Raw genomic sequence first — 17332 nt, 5'->3', positions numbered from 1 at the left:
TTTCTGAGGTGATGGTGATGAATCCCACAGTGCTATAAAGAACGGTTGCCCATAAGTGATCTTGTGAAGAGTAACGATTTACTGAAGCAGAATCAGTCTAGTGGACAAGGGTGATGGCATCCCTTGTCTACAGAGTTTGCTGAAACTAATGAATGAATACAGCATTAAGTGCAAATAGGATCTGAGCCAAAGTTATAACTCTGACCACCTGGTCCCCATACATGCTGGGATCCTGAGGACCCCAAGTCGTCATCAAGATTCTATAAAGTTACTCTCTGTAATGACCTAGAATGCATACCAGAGATCCAGGCAGAGACGTGGATTTGCTAGTTGTAAATATATCAAGGATGCTGGGCCTGTATAAATGAAGAGTTTTCTCTAAAGTGTAGTCCCAGCGGATCATGCAAATGAATCTAAGAATAAAAAAGTCTGGAGAGGAGATGACTCAGAAGAGAGCTGGTAACCATTGCAGGTTTATCAGAATGCAGATGACTCTATTAACATCTCTCTTTTGTTTGCTGGAGGTTATTGATTCAACCACCATGTGATCTTCGGAGGCCCACCTTGTTTATAGTGCCTCTCACCAGCCAAAAAAACCCGCTGGCCTTATCACAATGACAAAATCTTCCAGGTAGGTATACGCAAGCGTTGAGAAAACACATCTATGGCGCCTGATAACACCAACACAAACAGAACTGGCTCTAAGGACCCCTTTGCTAAGACTTCTAGCTCGACACAACAGTGGTACACATGCACACTGCAAATAGGTAAGGATTCATATAAGCACACATATATACACAGGGAAAGCTGGGCCAAATATTCTCATTTACACACATATATAAACTAGAAATGCACAAAGGCAAGACTACTAGCCTTTCGTATTCACACACACAGGGCCCTATTACATGTACATACACATAGTTTGATGGGGCTTGGCCAAGCATTTTCTCACATGCCTGAACAAAAAAGCTCTCCCCCCATCAAAACCAGTTTTGAGCCCCAGTCTTACGCTCCCAGTTCCACAGAGGCAAAGCAGTGCTTCTCACAGTGCACAAATGTGCACAAACATCACAGATTGTGGAGAGATATGCAGTGGCAGGAGGTTATTTCTAGCCCACCAGCAAACTTAGGAAAACAGCTCCTGGATCAAATGGGTTTGTATAGCCTGGGGAGGTGCCAGGCAGTCCTTCATGGTGTGGAAACAAGCAGCTTGACCTGAGTGACAGAAGAAAATCTGCTTTAAGCAGGAGGCAGAGGAAAGGAAGGGGCAACTGGCCTTCCTGGACAACAGTGGATGGGGTGACTGTGACATGGGAGGGAGAGGAAGAGAGTGAGATGTTCAAGTAGCAAAGGTATTGGTCAGCTGTTTTAGGGGTACGAAGACGTGGGGGAAGCTGATCCTGACAGAATCTGACAGGCCAGAGTTGTGCAAGCTGTATGAAAAAGGACGGGAAGTTGCTATGGCAAGAGTGGTTGAGGAGAGAAGCAGCTGTGCCTTCTGGGCACAAAGGAGGAGGGAAAAATCAGTTTAAGTAACTGGAGCATATAGGGTCCTTCATAATGCGCACATGGGATGGGTGTCCTTTCCCTTGGTTTGTTTTATTCCGTTGCTGTTCCTTTGCTCTTTCCCTGCCCTTGTGCTGAGCACATTGCAGAATCTCTTGCAGCTGTCAGCTGGCAGCTGGGCAGTGGGCTTTTCTGGAAGGCAAAGGGCCAGGCAGGAGCCAGCGCAGCCGCCGGAGAGGAGGGAAGCGCCAGGGCCCTTGTCTTGGGTGGCAGCCCGTGGGGGGGTGTGCGGGAGGCGTAGGCTCAAGACAGCCACTCATCAAACGGCTTCCCAGAAAACCCTCTGGACAAGGGTTTCTAGCAGGGCTGCCTGTGACCTGAGACCTGGGGAAGGAGGTGTCCAGAGCCGTGTTGTTTTTAAACGCAGCCATTCGGAGGGTTCACTGACTGGCATGGCAGGGTCATGTTACAATTCGCAATGTTAAAGCTGTAGGGCCTGATTTCCACTTTCTCTATTTCCACGAGGTAAGCCAACTTCCTACTGTTTATAACTTTGGTCTAATGTATGCTCTGCATCCTATGGCCCCATAAAAAAGCAAAGATGGGCAGCAATAGAAAATAGCCATAAGGGCAGACTGCAGCCCAGCACCTCCTTGCCTGCCTCCTGCGTGAGATTTACCAGGCCTATAATGACTTCTTTAAATACTCAACTCTTACAGAAGCATTTACACTCACTTTATGCCCCTTGGTGCTGCCAGAGACATGCAGCAGCCATTGAAGTTTGGTACTTGAGCTCTCGTAATTCATGTGGAAGCAATTTAGGAGATGTCTGACTGGGCAGCAGAACTGACGGAGCCGACTCCTCAGTCATTGCACCTACAGCCCAGCATAGCAGTTTAAATGTTCATAGGTTTCAGTTAAATTTAATACATTGCAGCAGCTAATATAGGTTTCTTAGGCAATTACCAAGACTATCTACCTACGAACACTTTTCTGCTTAGTTCTCTATTTGCTGTAGGGTATGAGACCGCATATTCCAATTTATCCCCACTAAGAATGTTTTGGAACAAGTTGTAAGCTATTGAGAGTTAATATAATGTCAGTAAAGTAGCTACAGGCTCTTTATGGACAGCTCTGCCTCTAAAGAACACTAATCAAAGGGGAGGACTTTACCATAACATAACACCATACTGGTTGGAATCAATATTTTGATTAAAACTGTACCTTTTCACCTGATTGTTCATCTGCACTAGAGGCACCTCTGAACGTGAAGATATGTCCGCAGAGCCCTCTGGTGGAAGTACCATCTAGGAGCACGGAAAGGTGGGGTTTTTTCACCAGGCCGCCATTATCAGCTGCTGAAAACGACATATGTTAAGGTGACAGAAGTGCTCTTCCATCACCACATCCGAGGTTAGCAGGGCCTTTGCTAGCTAGCCTAGGTAGGTGATCAGCAGCTTATGGTTTTCCATTTTACTAGGTGATCAATTATCCTAGTGAAATGTACTGTTTACCCTCTTTACCATGGCCAGCAGCAGAGTAGGAGCAGTAAAAGACACTGATCTAATTGTCTTGCCAAGCTCATAAGGAGTCTGTTACACGTGATTCCAGCTGGGTGTCTTGACTGGGCAGCCTGAATGTGCTCCAAGCCGCACGAGAAGCCTGCTTGCCTGTGGAAGACTGTTGCACTAGCAGAGCAGCAACAGGTTACCAGCTCCAGGCATTTATGCCACCTGCTTCTGCACGGGCTAGAAACTTGTGCCTGGAGCACAGTTCAGCCTAGTTTGCACGGGTGGGCCAGAGGACGTTGTATACATTCACTGGAGCAATGCATAAGCTAAATTTGCGCATCATTCCTTAGCCTACGATGGTTGTCTGCCTTCTCGGCTAAAGGATACTTGCAGCCATGCTTGCCTCTACCTCTCATTCCCCAGCAGAGAGCACTGTAAGAGCAATGTTAGAAGCACAGCCACCTTAGAGCAGTGAGGAGTTAGGCATGTAAGGTTTGATCTTTAACAGATGCTGCACATGTTCTCTTAACTGCACCTCCAGTTTTGCCTATATATGCCTATCATCCCCCCTGGACACTTGGAAGGTACTCTGTCTTGTGGCTCCTGTTCCTCTGAATGAAACATATCTCAAAGGGGAGATCAGTTCTAAAAAGCTCAGGCATCGATGCCTTTTTGTGAAGCCCTGGAGAACAAAGCCATTGGCACTGTTTGAGCACCTCACTTGTTTGAGCCAGACAGCAAAAGTATTACCTGCTTCCTGGCTGTCATTACCTTTACTTTAATTTTCTGCAGCAAGGTGGAATGAGGAGGTATGTTTGCCTGTATCTGCTTGCCTCAACAGCTGTACAGATGGGCTGCCTCTCCTTCCCCATTGTAATTTTCCAGTATTGATCTGAAATTGGGAAAAATACTGTCTGTCCAATCTCCTGCACTGCTTCACATGCCCAGGGGGATATTGTTAGAAAGTCAGTCTCTTTCTTGCTTCAGCCATCCATTGAACTTGGGCTTTTAGGGTACCCCACACTACAGTGTGTCGGCTCTTCCATCACGCAGTGCACTTCACCTATAGGAGCTGAAAGGGCAAGCACTGCAGAGTGTAGGTATTGAGTCCAGGAGATGCGGCTGCAGGCAGGGAAATCAAAGAGGAAGACAGGTTTTGTGGTTATGCTATGAACATATCAAATCACCAGGAGAGTGGGCCAGATCTGGGAAGGCACTATGTTCCAGACAGTGTTTTTGTAGCATGTTGAGTATTTCTAGGGAATTTCATGAGGATAAATGTGCACAGAAGCATTGTGGCCTCCACAGATCAGACACCGCAGGAGCCACATCAGGGGAAGTTCCTAAATTACTCCCTTGCCAGTACAGCATGAACCCAACCAGGAAAGGGTTGAGCTGGCTATTCCTGGGACTTGTTTTGTCTGGTGGCTTCCTACAAACTGGAGCAAGGACTCACCAACTTGTTCCACATCATTAGCAGCTGGCAGCTTCCCAACCATTACCAGTGTAGTCTGGATTTCACCCAGCAACTTTGAGATGAAAGACATCGCAGCACCACGGGACTCACTGTTTTAGGTCCCAATCCAGCTCCCACTGAAGTCAGTTACTCTTTTTCCACGGAGCGCAGCCGGAGCTGGGTCTGACAGTTCTGTAACAGTTCTGTCTCAAGTCCTCAGCTAGCTGAAATATTGGTAAAATAGGCCAACACAACAGATAGATGCCTACAACTCAGCTATTTTCTGGCCTTCAAATTAAAACCAGCAACACAGTCAAGCAAGAGCATGAGGAATTATGTTTCTTTCCTGAAAACACTGTAAGTCTGAACTTAGAGCAGCCGAAGCACCTGGTGAAAGGAATCTAGAAGCCTGGATTAAGTGGGTGTCTGTCAGGAGGCTGATAGGTATGTGAAGCTGTTCTCTTGTCCAAAGTGCATCCCTGCCAGGAGCACCATCAAAGAAATCTCTCTGAGGTGATGGAAGATACTGATAGCATTCAGCTGCCCTAAGAATGGCTGAGGTAATTGTGTATATTTTGGGGGAGGCCTTGGGAGAATTGTATGTCTAAAAAGGTATCCAAAGTCCAGGGGTGCAGGAACGTGCAGGACATATATGTATTTTTACAAACATAGTGAGGAGACACGTCACCTGGCTATTCTGTCAGCATAATTCTCTTGAGAGTACTTTGAGTGATTTAATGAACATCCTAAAGGCTGTAAAAGATACACACATAATTTGAATTCCTTTTATCTGTCTCATTCTGCAGTGAGCGACTATGGACTCCTCCTGTTTTACATGTGGAAAGCTGAAGCACAAAGACAGCAGGCACAACATGAGCAAGCAGAGAGAGAGGCCAGGGCAGAGACTGCCTTGCCCAAAGGTCAGCAGTTGTCTGTCGTAACATCTACTGCCTCCCAGTCAGCTGTGCTCAGATGCTGCAGATGGAGAGCCTGGTGTGTTACAAGACTTGGCCACTGTTACTAAACATCTTGTCATTGCTAAAATGGGCTTAGTTCCACTTTCAGGGCCGAGACACCAAGAAGCAGCTACCATTTTAAATACTGTGTCGTGCAAGCACTGCGGGGCTGACCCAACAGCAGGCTGTCAGCACAGCAACAAGAAGGGCATGCAAGGGAATAAGAAACTGGGTAAAATTAAAACTGGGAAAAGAAAATGATTTTTTCCACACTAACATAGAAATGGATTCTGGAGCTTGTGGTAAGAGGATGCCACCGAGGCCAAGAATTTAGAGTCTTGTTTTTTCTCTCTAGAAGAATAGGAGGTGCAATCAGTTGGAATGAGTGACTGAGAGCCCTGAGAGTCCTTGGTTATTGGGAGATTGTTACAAGACCGCCTATGTACAGCCTGGCCCAGTGCTGACGGAGAGGTACGCCAGCCATTGACTGTGGGAGGACCAGCTCTACTTCTGCTATGAACATAAGAAAATCCTGGTGACTTGTGCTTAATATTTACACTCTGGGCAAGGATGGCCTGTAGCATAACGCTGAGACACCTCAGTAGTTTTCCCTCTAAAGGATACATGAAACTCCTGGGGGTCTGTGAGGAATACCAGGAGCCCATGAGAGCCTTTTCCCAAGAGCCAGCATTACTGAAGTGCAGTGGGTGAGCAGAGTTCCTCCACCCTCAGCAGTTCAGTGCAAATACAGCCTATATAGCCAAATATAGGCAGAAAGAATCCTGATTTCCAGAGAATGAAAAGGGGAGCAATGGAAAAGAGTAGCAGCATCCCTCTCCGAGGACCCACTTCCCTCCATCCCCCTACCAAGCTTCTCTGCAGGCAAGACTAGGATTAATAGGAAACATATGGGAGGAAAGTCTGTGATCCAGGGCTCCAGGATGAGCAGCTGAAGCACTAAGGACCTACCTGGACCCCATTCAGGAGTGAGCTCAGGGATCAAACATCTCATGAATGGGGAGTGGGCTGGGTGGGGAACTTAAAAGGTACAGGCTCCAGTTTGGTGCTTCCCACCCTCCCAGGGCAACACGCCAGTCCGAGAGGAACATTCCAGTTCCAGCACAACAAAGCGTGAGAGTCACTAACCATACCCTGCATCTTCCACGCAACATCTCTTTCCCTCCCTACCCAAATTAAATTCTTAGACTCATAATAAGCCATTAGGGTTCCAGTGTGCTAGTCCCTTCTGCTCTCAAGCTCTGAAGCCTTAAGGTGCTTCCGTGAAGCCACATCTGCAAGCAATGGACTGATAGCAAAATCAACTTTGGTGGAGCTGAAGACTGAATTCAGAGGCTGTAGCTCAACCCCTCTATGGAATTTGGTGGAGGCAGATTCCTCCGCCTCGCTGAGGACACAGCCAGGGCTCTCCACTGTTTTACAGTGCATATGCACAAATAAACCCTCATCCTCCTTTCTGCTTCATTTTTCTTTCACTCTTTCCTTCTCTTTGGATTTTCTTCCTTTTGTCCATCCTGAGAACAAAGCAACCATTATCAAAGCCCATCACTCTACACTTAAATAAAATCCAACTAAATATCTCACTTAACAGGCAAGGGACAGAGCAACCGAACAGAGTGAAGGGGTCTGTCCTGGGTACCACAGAACCGGTCTGAAGTATCAAGGACAGACCCTCAGACGATGCAAACCAATGGTGCAGTTATACCATCTTTTACACCAACTACGAATCTTGGCTTTGCGTGAAAGAGGGGAAAAAAGGCCACGACCAGAATCATTGGATAATAATATACCCAAAGCTGGAGAGAGTTTGTTTCCACATCCAACCTTCACACTTCATGCCTTTTTCCACACGGAGTGCAAACACAAATTGTGGACTGAACCACCTTTGCACTGAAATTTCATAGGCTTGCTTTGCAGAAAAACGGCAACTTGTTCCTGTGCCAGTTTTCTCTGAGCCACACTGACATCCTTTTGTTATTAGCATCTCTTTGGCCAAGCTTCTCTTTCCCTGGGGAGTCCAGAGGCTCTGGCAATCACACTACTTCCCCAGTACGTCCTCATCTCAGTCCCTGAAAGCCAGGGTAGTGTGAAAATGCTGCAATGCATATACCAACAATGCACCCAGTGCCATTTTCAGCTGTAAATTCACATGAATACCTCAATTCACTGTCCTTTTGGTTAAAAAAGCGCTGGCATGAGGCAGTGTTCTCTGGGCCTGTATAATGGCTTGGGGGCTCATAAAACGTGTGCCATTCCTGATTTCCCGCTTTCTGGAAACCTGGAACAATTCCCTGCATGTTGTCTACTCAGGGTGTGACCTGTTTGGAGCAGGTGCTGAATTTCTCGAGTTTAGCAAGAGGGGACATCGGGCCTTGCTGGGGTCTTAAGGCAATGCTATAATGCAAGTGAACAATATAATTGTTACGCAGAAGAACTGGAGTTGCTTCCAATTTAAACCATAATATCATGGTGACGGACTGCATCACCTGCATGCTTTTGTCATCCTCCAACTGGAATTACAGCAGAAACAAGGTGGGGAAAATTGTCAGTGATCTGAATATCTTTGTTACCCATGTTTGTGCTTCTCTGCAGTTTAACTAACAAAATACCTGCAAGAATGAAATGAAATGTGCTTCATCTCAATTATACCTCTCACCACCCTGGATTTGCACAACATCCCTTGATTCAACCTTTCCCTTAAAAATAAAGAGTTGTTTTTTTTTTAAAGAGGAAAAAAATTAATTTAAGTGAGGGTGGAATGCACAGAGGAGATGAGCTCAGTTACCAAACGCTCTGCTGTTTTATTAGCTAACGTCAGCATAAAGTGCTTAGCAAAATGGCTGCCCATCCCATCAGATTTATTACCTTCCATATGTGCTTTTTTATTATCATTAGCTTAGCTTTAAACAATCCTTTCCTACCTTTCCTGTCTCTTGATTTTTGCTGTTCTCACTCCAGAATTAAGTAAAAAGGTTGTAACCAAGCATTTTCCATGCCTTACCATACAAGATTCATTGGGTTATTCCAGGACTACTTCCTTTACCTCATGCCTGACATCCTGATTCTGCCATGGTCTGTGCACAGACCCCCTGAAATTAATGAGGCTCTAGCTACAACATTAAAGCTCTGCGTGACCTCCAGATTTCTCTCAGTAAGCCTTTCTGTCCAACATGGCTTTAAAAAGACTTGGTCTAATAGCCCAAGATTAGGATTAAGTTTTATAGAAGCAAGAGCAATAACTGCTACAATTTTAACATATTTTTCCTTGGTTTGTTTTTTTTTTTTATTCACTGGATGAGGATTTTCATTTAAATATGCTCTGTAATGTTAACAGTCTGGATACAAGAGCAATGAGCCAACATGAATCTTGCAATACAGCAGTAAACCCCACAAGGACTGACTGTCCTTGTATTGTTACAGCTTTATCAGCCCTGCCTCTTTTTCTAGAAATTTGACACTGTTTATCACCAGATCCTTCCAAAAAGCCCCCCTCCAAGAACTCCAGAATAAGCTGCAATGCCCTGAAATATCTCAGGATTTCTTTTAGGACCAAATCTGGACCCAAGCATCTTTCAAAGCTCAGTCCTTTCCCTTTTTCCTGATGCTGAAGGACTGCTTCAGTGTCACTGCTGCAATGCGCTTCCTCAGCCACATCAAGTCCATTTAGTGGTATTTACACAGGCAACCTTTTAAGCTGTGGATCCTCTATGAGCTGGGTTCGTTTCACCGACAACCAGGGCTCTTTGTGAGATGGGACTCTACCCTCGCCGTCTGTCAGAGGTTGCACTGTTGTGTGTGGTGCATGCAAGACTTTGGAGCTTTTGCTCTGCTGGGGCCACCAGCCTGCAATGTGCTTCCTCCTGAAATGCGTCCCACTGGCACTCTTTCTATTTTAAAGGAGCTCTTTTACTTTTGCTCGATTGTGTGTATGTGTGTGTTGTGTGTTTTAATCACAACCATAGCTATTTATTGCTCTTTTAGTGTGTTTTTGTCTCTTTGTAATATTATTGTGAGGCTAGGCTGGTTCTACTCAATGAGAAACAGTTTCACAAATGCTCTGCAGCTTCCCACTCTCTTCCCAACCTGCGTGCTTTTGCAGAAGGATGGTTATTTATAAAGAAAAGGGTGCACACTGTTATTACAACTCCACATTTCAGCACAGCTTGTTGGAAGAGTTGGTGAACCAGCACAGACTGAAGTGCCCACAGCACAAAGCCATCACCTGGCTCCACGTTTCATTTCCCATAAGCCAGAATAAATGGCATGGTAATAGAAGGGGTGGGCTAGCCATTGACCACAGGCATTCTGTAGGTAGATTTATGCTGCGACTGCAGAGGGCCTGGATCTAGCCCTGCTCTGCCTCTCTCCTGCAGGTGGTTAGGAAAAGAGCAAGAAAAGGAGAGAGGAAATTAACTCAACAGAGAACTTGAAATAAAAGTGTTTTATATCATCTCCTATAAAACAACCCATAAATCCCTGCCCTCCTTCTCCACCCCTCACATGTTTTTCATTTTGCTGGCTAGCTGAAAAACAGAGAAGTGGAGGGTACAAAGCACATATTCTTGGTGGGAGAGTCTCCCCCCTTCCCTACACACTTCCTACTCACACCTTGTCCCTATGCCTACAGCACTGCGTTCTCTTCTGGTGAGTAATCAAAACATGGAAGAATTCAGCATCTGTCTACCATTTGCATCGCTCCAATTCCTCCCACTCAGGGCTCTCTGCCCCTCTACCCGCATCCTCAGCTGTCTTTGCCCAGTGCAGGGGAAGGGCACTCACTTGGGCAGAACTGCTGGGGCTTCTCAGCCCCCAGCGTAAACCCACAGGTAACTGGAACGCTAGACCGCCAGCAAGGCCCCCGGGCATACAGATCTGTCACTCCAGTGATGGCACAGAAAGATTTAGGCAGTGTCTTCCACATACCACCCCTACACTCAGGGAACTCGCAGCTCTTCAGAGACATTCATCCCCCCTGGACGAAGCAGCAGCCACTAAGGTTTTCTGAAGACAGCAACAGAGAATTTATTTCTGTCCTGGAATTCACTGACTCATTTAAGTAGCTTTTCTGAATAGTAAGTCTCTAATGCCTGAACATAACCTAAACATCCAAAGTGCTGTATAAATTCTATTAATTACTTGCAGTAGAGTTGGATAAACAGAAATGCTAATGCTTCAATTCCAGCATCTACAACTATGAGAGTTTTGCCATCGGAGAGAAACTGTAGCTCAAGAAGTTGTTAGATCCACATTCCCCATTGAGTTAGAGGCCCGGTGTCCTCTGAAGCTCTCAGGAGTTACAAGGCTGTCTGTCATTGCCAGCACAGACACTACCATGGAGGCTTTCTTTGCTAACAAGAGAAATCACAGACAGCAGCTAACTTCCAAGATCAGCTAGGTTTCATTCCTCTCCTCCCACCTCCACGCCCAAGCACTCCGCACCAGAATGACCTGGTGTAATTCCAGGAGCTGACCCAACAGAGAGGGAGTGAAAACGCCTGCCTGACTTGCACAGAAACGTAGTCGCCTTTTTTTTTTTTTTTTTAATGAGATCTGGTAGGACAAGCTCGAGGCAGACGCCAAGAACATCTTGTTCAGAGGCAAAGATTTGGAGCAGGTTTATTCCCAGTGTCCTCTCCCTCACTGGGTGGGGACTTACACCAGCTGATACCCATTTTCTCCAACCAGCTGGTGAGATACACTGTCAGTCCTGGACTGTGTCAGACTTCAGTTCCAGCCCTGCTGGGAGGAGAGTTGGGTTTTGTTACCATGGCAGTTTGGCATGTAGCTAACCTGGTAGTGACTCTGTGTGCATATGAGAGCCACTCAGACAAACACAGTTCAGACCAAGGTTGCATGCGGGTGGAGGGAATGTACTTTAACGGCTCACTGTACAATGGCTTTTGCATTTTCCACTTCTCCCAGTGCTGCTGGGCCTCATTCTGGCTTTGGCACTGGTATCCAAACCAAACCGTCTATCCACTACACTGTGTAAGCTGCCATCCTAACGCCCAGCTTTTGCTGGCCTAGCAAGTATCCTGCTGGTGCTTCCCCTCGAAACCACTTACACATTTGCTAACTTTAGACCTCGCCATAAATGGATTCAGCACACGGCTCTGCTGGCAAACCGAGGCGTTCTCTAGGCTCTTCTTGGAACTCATGCCAGTCACCTCCAGAAGTGGTCCTTCAGCCCATGCTCTGTTTTCTAACATGCTGGCCAAGCCAATTCATAAGGGAAATGTTGGATGGGCCCTCAATGCCACTGCAGTTGTGATACCTTTTTATCTGATCCTTAGGATTCCACTACAGTTTTAATCCCATTGCCAAGACCTACATGGTTCACAGTCTAAGGGGATAAGGCAGGTAAAATAAGGAGAACTGTTCCTATTTCGTGGATGTGTAGAGATGCCTGTGGGAGTTGGCAAGTGGCTGACTGCAGGGTATGCCAGTGTGTGATCTTATGGTATGGTGGCTGCTGTAAGAAACGTGCCCATTGCTAATCTGTGACTCCATGGCAGTTGTCATTATTTGATGCAGTTCACACTTCTTTGTCATCTCTGACTGAAACAGCGCGGGAAGGCAAAGGGTGAGAATGAGTCAAGAGGGAAGGGGAAGCAGCATAAGCAGATTTTAAAAAATAAATTAGTCGCTGCATTCAAGGCAATTCAAGCCTGTTGATATATCCCACCCGAAGGGGACTGAAAAAGTGACCTCATGCTGCTTGTCAAATATAATCCCATCCCTCCCATGACTACCTAATGCTGCAGCTCCATCTGTCTGGAAGCAAGTCCCCACTGCACCAGGGCCAGCTTTACCATAGAGACAGAACAGTGCAAGTGATTTTTAATGACTGTGTATTATACAACCTACCCCGGTCAAGGCATTTTCCAGTAAATCTAGGAGCAGCAAACAAATACTAAGACCTGCACTGTAACACGTACGTGATGCAGAATGGCTGTGTGCTTAGGTACCAGTTTATGTCACGCTATATACACTGTGCAAAACCCCTTAATTCCTGTTGATATTGCTATTGTGCCTAAAGACGTAGTCACGGGACCTGGATCCTCAGTGTGCCAGGTGCTGTGCAACCAGACAAACAGGAGGATCTCTGCCTCGGTTTTGTTGTTCAGCTTGTGCATAATGCCCTTGGGTAACGCAATTCAATCAGGCAGGGCAAATTGCAGCAACCGTCCCAGCAGTAGCTGATGTGTCCCGTGCATCTGATGAACTATGCAAGAGCTAACCACTGATTATCACTTGGGCAGGGAGGGCAGAGCTGCAGAAAGTCTCCGTCCCTCTTATTCAGAAGCACAGGCACAGAAGATAAGGGAGAAAGTCTGTCGCTTTCTCCCCAGACTGCTGCTCTTCCCTTCCTCCCTCCTATTTCTGAGGCATCTAAAAATCCAGGGACAGCTTTCTGCTTCCCATTCAAGCCAAACTTCTGTCACAGCAAAGCAAGATGTAAGTCATGGCTCAGCCATGCTCATAGTACCCAGGCTACTTCCATGCAGAACAAGGTCATACTCTGTCCCCAGCTACTAGCACACATACCCATATACCCAGCCACGGTACGGGACCAACATTGGCAGAGTTGCAACCTGCCCTAGTGCTTTCTGTTTCTTTTACTGTTAGTTTCAAGGATGAACCCAAAAAGTAACCTATTGTTGACTAAAGTCTAGCAAAGCTCTTGGGTGCAAGGGATCCAGATTGCTGCTCAGAGACTGTAAGGAGTGTGCCAAGAGACTGTACTGCCTCGAGGATCCTTGGGAAACAGTCTGTGTGTAAATCTTTCCCCTTGGATGTGTTTCATGGAGCCATCCAGAGTCTCGTAAAGCCACAGACAGCACAGAGAGGTGGCAGGCAGCAGCAGGTGGCTGGATGTGATGATGTAGGCGGCCACCTGAAAGGACCAGGACACCACAATGCCTCTGCCTGGGTATAGTTTATCAAGAGCTCTGAGCACAGGTTGAGCTCCAGCCAATTTGGCTTGCACAAGTAGCTTTTCACTGAGGATTTTATGGGGCTCCCTGGGACCATGGGCAGTGGCAGCCCCTCTCTCCCCCCGCCTCATCGCCCTGACGCTAAGTTATTTTACAATTATTATCTGAAGTCAGTGTTTAGCTGTTGCCCAGGTAACAGCTCAAACATGCCTCACCTCATGGCCTCCCTGCAGCTTCGCAGGGCTGCTGGAGAGCTGGGAAGCAGACTTAGTGCCAGGCGCTGAGGAAATGAGCTCTGCAGCCTCCCCAGGACATCCCAGAATATTGGAGAGCTTGGAGGAGAAACATCCCCAGCCAGATTCCTGGGCAGGCACCTCATTCAGCACACAGCGCCTGACAAAACTCACAGCATCCCCCCCACCCCTCACACCCCGCGGTTTCTCCAAACACATGCAAACCCATGAGGCAAACGCAGTCCAGCTCACACCGCTCCCATTGGTGCCTCTCCCCTACCTGCAAAGGCAGGCCCCACGACATGCCCTCTAGAAAGTATGTGTCCTCTACACACACTAGGAGCACTTAACAGCCAAATATGTAACCCTGCAGTACGTACTCTGTCCGCCTGAGCCACGGCCTGAACTGAGACACATGAACTCAACACACACAGCCTTTCAGTCCATGCAAGGGGTTAAGGAGCTGGAATGAAGGCTGTGGCAGGCACTCAGCAGTGCTGTACTGCTAATGCAGGCAGCTCTCTCACTGAAGTCACACGGACTATCGTCTGCATAAAGCAGATAGTATCAAGCCTGGTGTCCCCGCTACAGCCTTCATATCAAATGTGCTCATCTCCCAAATCAAAACACAGTTCTTGCAGCGTTGAGGCTCAGTCTGCTATCAGGAAACAACATAAACACATCTGCATGTTGCTTGGTATATCATGACCAAAACGAGGGTGCAGCCAAAGGGGACTTGTAGTGATGGTGCCTTGCATGTAGTTCTGGCCTAATGCACAAGGAAACAAATAGCAAGTCGGGAAGCAGTAACATGTAGGAGGCCCCTGGTGCTGTAGATCATTGCTGGAGTCGAGGTCAAGGGACATGTCAAACAGGGAAACCATAGCCATTTAGCAATTTCAGTTCCTCTGGGCCCATAAATCTGCAGAGGGATTTTTTTTGTTGTTGTTATCTCTGTGGCAGCAGTTGCACTCTAGCTCACACTTTAGCTGGTGTCTGCAAACAGACACGCTTCCTGCCCAACTGTGATGTTACAGTTCACTTAGGAGCTCGCAGGGTACTTTCAGCACCCCAAAAAACTTTTTCTTTCTTCTTCTATTCTTCCTTTTCTGCAACCCAAGTCAAGAAGTGAGGGATCAGTCCCTGAACAACTTGGGACATACATCTTTGGCACCCTACAGACTCACTGTGAGGTTAGAGGACAGCCATATCAGATCAGGGTTTGCCACCTAGCGACATCGAGACCTGCATCTTGAAGTGTGGTAGCACTTCTGCAACAGATCGTGTCTGATATGGGCCACATCTCACATCTTCAAGGCATCAAAAGCACCTATCAGGTATTCTGGAGAAAAGTACAGAGGAATCCAAGGTGAAACCTTTTGTACTGAATGGGTGGAAATCTTTCCCCAGCAGAAATGATCACTGCTTGGATGCTTGCTCCCCAGTCAGGCACTGGCAAAGCATCCTAGGGAATTCTTCAATAGTTTTAAATACCGTGAGATGATGGTGGGGTTCCAAAGTATAGCTTTTTGAACTGTTACTCAATTCCTTTTACTGTCCCCCTGCTGGGAGCCTTGATAGGAGAGAATGTTTAACTCCATGAATGGAAGCAGTTTTCAGGTTACTGAAGAGCTGAGTGATTTTTGCCAGTACAACTGCAATCGAGTTTGCTTCAGATTTTTCTTTGCTTTTTAAGACTAACCTCAGAGGGGTCATGCAAGCTGTGTGTGCACCAGCACAGTGTGGGCAGCAAAGTACCAGTATCCCCTGCAATTTTCCATGTAAGAGGTTTCTCATGCATATATCTTTGTCTTTTGTTCCCCTTTGAAAGCAAGAGAACCATTGAGTCAAGACCTCTGTAATCCTTGCAGCTCAACAACACAAAAAGAGCTGGAGTTGTCAGAAAACAAATCTGCTGGGGCCAGAAAGCGATCAAGTCCCACACAATCTTCTCTATGCATCATGGCAGAGACAGAATCTGCCCCTATTTCCTTTTGTTGATAGCCAAATGACCATCCCGGGTGGCTAAAGCAACTCCATCACCACAGACAGCCAGTAGCAGCAGCACTGAGAACCCTCTGGCGTGGCAAGGTATAATTTGCTACATCTTGTTAGGGTTGATTGGATATTTCCTCATAAGCATCGCTGAATGCAGGACTGCTTCCAAGGTGGGAGAGATTCACCGTGGTGCACACAGGATCCGAGAGATTTACAGTCGGCATCATCCCAATCTTGTTCAGCTACAGGGGAGCATGCAGGAGCAGCAGGTAGGACTGGGGCTGGTGCTGCCTGGCTGTGCGCACTGGAGGGCGATGGCCCCCTCCATTAGCCTGGCCGAGGCCACCGGGAAGCCAGCACCGACCACCCTCCAGGGCAGGATACAGGTTCTGCTCAGAGCTGGGGGTCCTGGCCCCACTGTTCCCAAGCCTGCCCTTTCACTGTGCCTGGCGCGCTGTGCCTCCTGCAACTAGACAGTCATATTTCAGCTAAGTCATCACTGACCCATTTTACTTCCTTTCTTTTTTTCCTGTTTTGGTCCTTTTCTCATTCAGCCCTTCTTGGGCTTGCTTAGAGCAGCTGGACCCACTTGGGGCTGGTTTTGTTTGAATCCATGCAAGAGGCCAGTTAGATATGATGTGGCATGAAAGGAGTGCCAGTATTCCCCATAATGGGTGCACACTTGCTCTACCTTTCTAAGGCCTGTAGAAGCCTAACTGCATCCAATAAATCATCAGGGACTGACTGGCAGCTCTGTGCTGCCTGCTGATGGGAGCCCTGTCTGCCCATGTGCCACAACCCCATTGAGATGTTCCACATTCACAGTCAGGCAACAAGAAGTCTGTCCCGATTCCCTGTTCCTTCAGGGAATGCTGTGGCTTTTGGGAGTTAGAGAGGAGCAATGCTGTATAGCACTGAGCCAGCCTATGAAGTCAACCAGGCTTTAGCATGCTGCTTCCTAATGTTACGGTCCAGTGAGATTTCACATGGGTCTGACCACTGTTGGCACAAAATATATTTGCAGCCAGCGCTCTGATGTGAGATGTGATCCTCTGTTCTGTCGTTCATCCATCATGTAACAGCCCTGCAATAGGCCAAGAGTGCTCTTAGCCTCCAAACAAAACCCAGAAGTGGGAAGGAGTTCACATAGCCTCCCTTACATAGATACAGACAATCTGGCCTTAAGTGGTTCACTGTCCTTAGCCAAAATACGTATTAGCACTCACATGTTGCATGGGGAAATACATCAGCTTTGCTTGTGAGTCTGTATTTACTAGCAGAGGTTCCTGCTGCAGCTATATCAGGATGGCTTTAACAGGCAGGTAATGCTTGTTCTACCTTTCCAGCTCAGTCTTGCAGCAATTCACCCCCACCCCAGTATCGCAGCCTGCCTTGCCAGCCCAAACCCAGCCTCAGCTTGGATCTGTCCAGGCTAGCGAAGGTGAGTCTGTGATGTTTCGGGCCTCTTGCACTCAATGGTGCATTGAAGCACATCAGGAAAGGATAAGGTCAGGTATTTCCTTTGGGCTGGGTGCCCAGTAGCTTTGGAGCAGGGGAGGAAGAGAGTTTCCAAAGCCCCTTCAGAAAGCGGGGCCAGCGCGACTTTGGCATGGCAGGAGAAGAGAAGTCTCTTGCCAAGTCCCCTCTGGACTCCTGATCAAACACATTGGGGCACCCCCTTTGTGCTAAGAGATGAAACTGCTCCTCTCATGAACTT

The sequence above is a fragment of the Platalea leucorodia genome, assembly GCF_965183815.1.
Source record: "Platalea leucorodia genome assembly, chromosome: 17".
NCBI lineage: Eukaryota > Metazoa > Chordata > Aves > Pelecaniformes > Threskiornithidae > Platalea > Platalea leucorodia.
The sequence above is the reverse complement of the archived record's forward strand: the minus strand, read 5'-3'. Positions refer to the sequence as shown.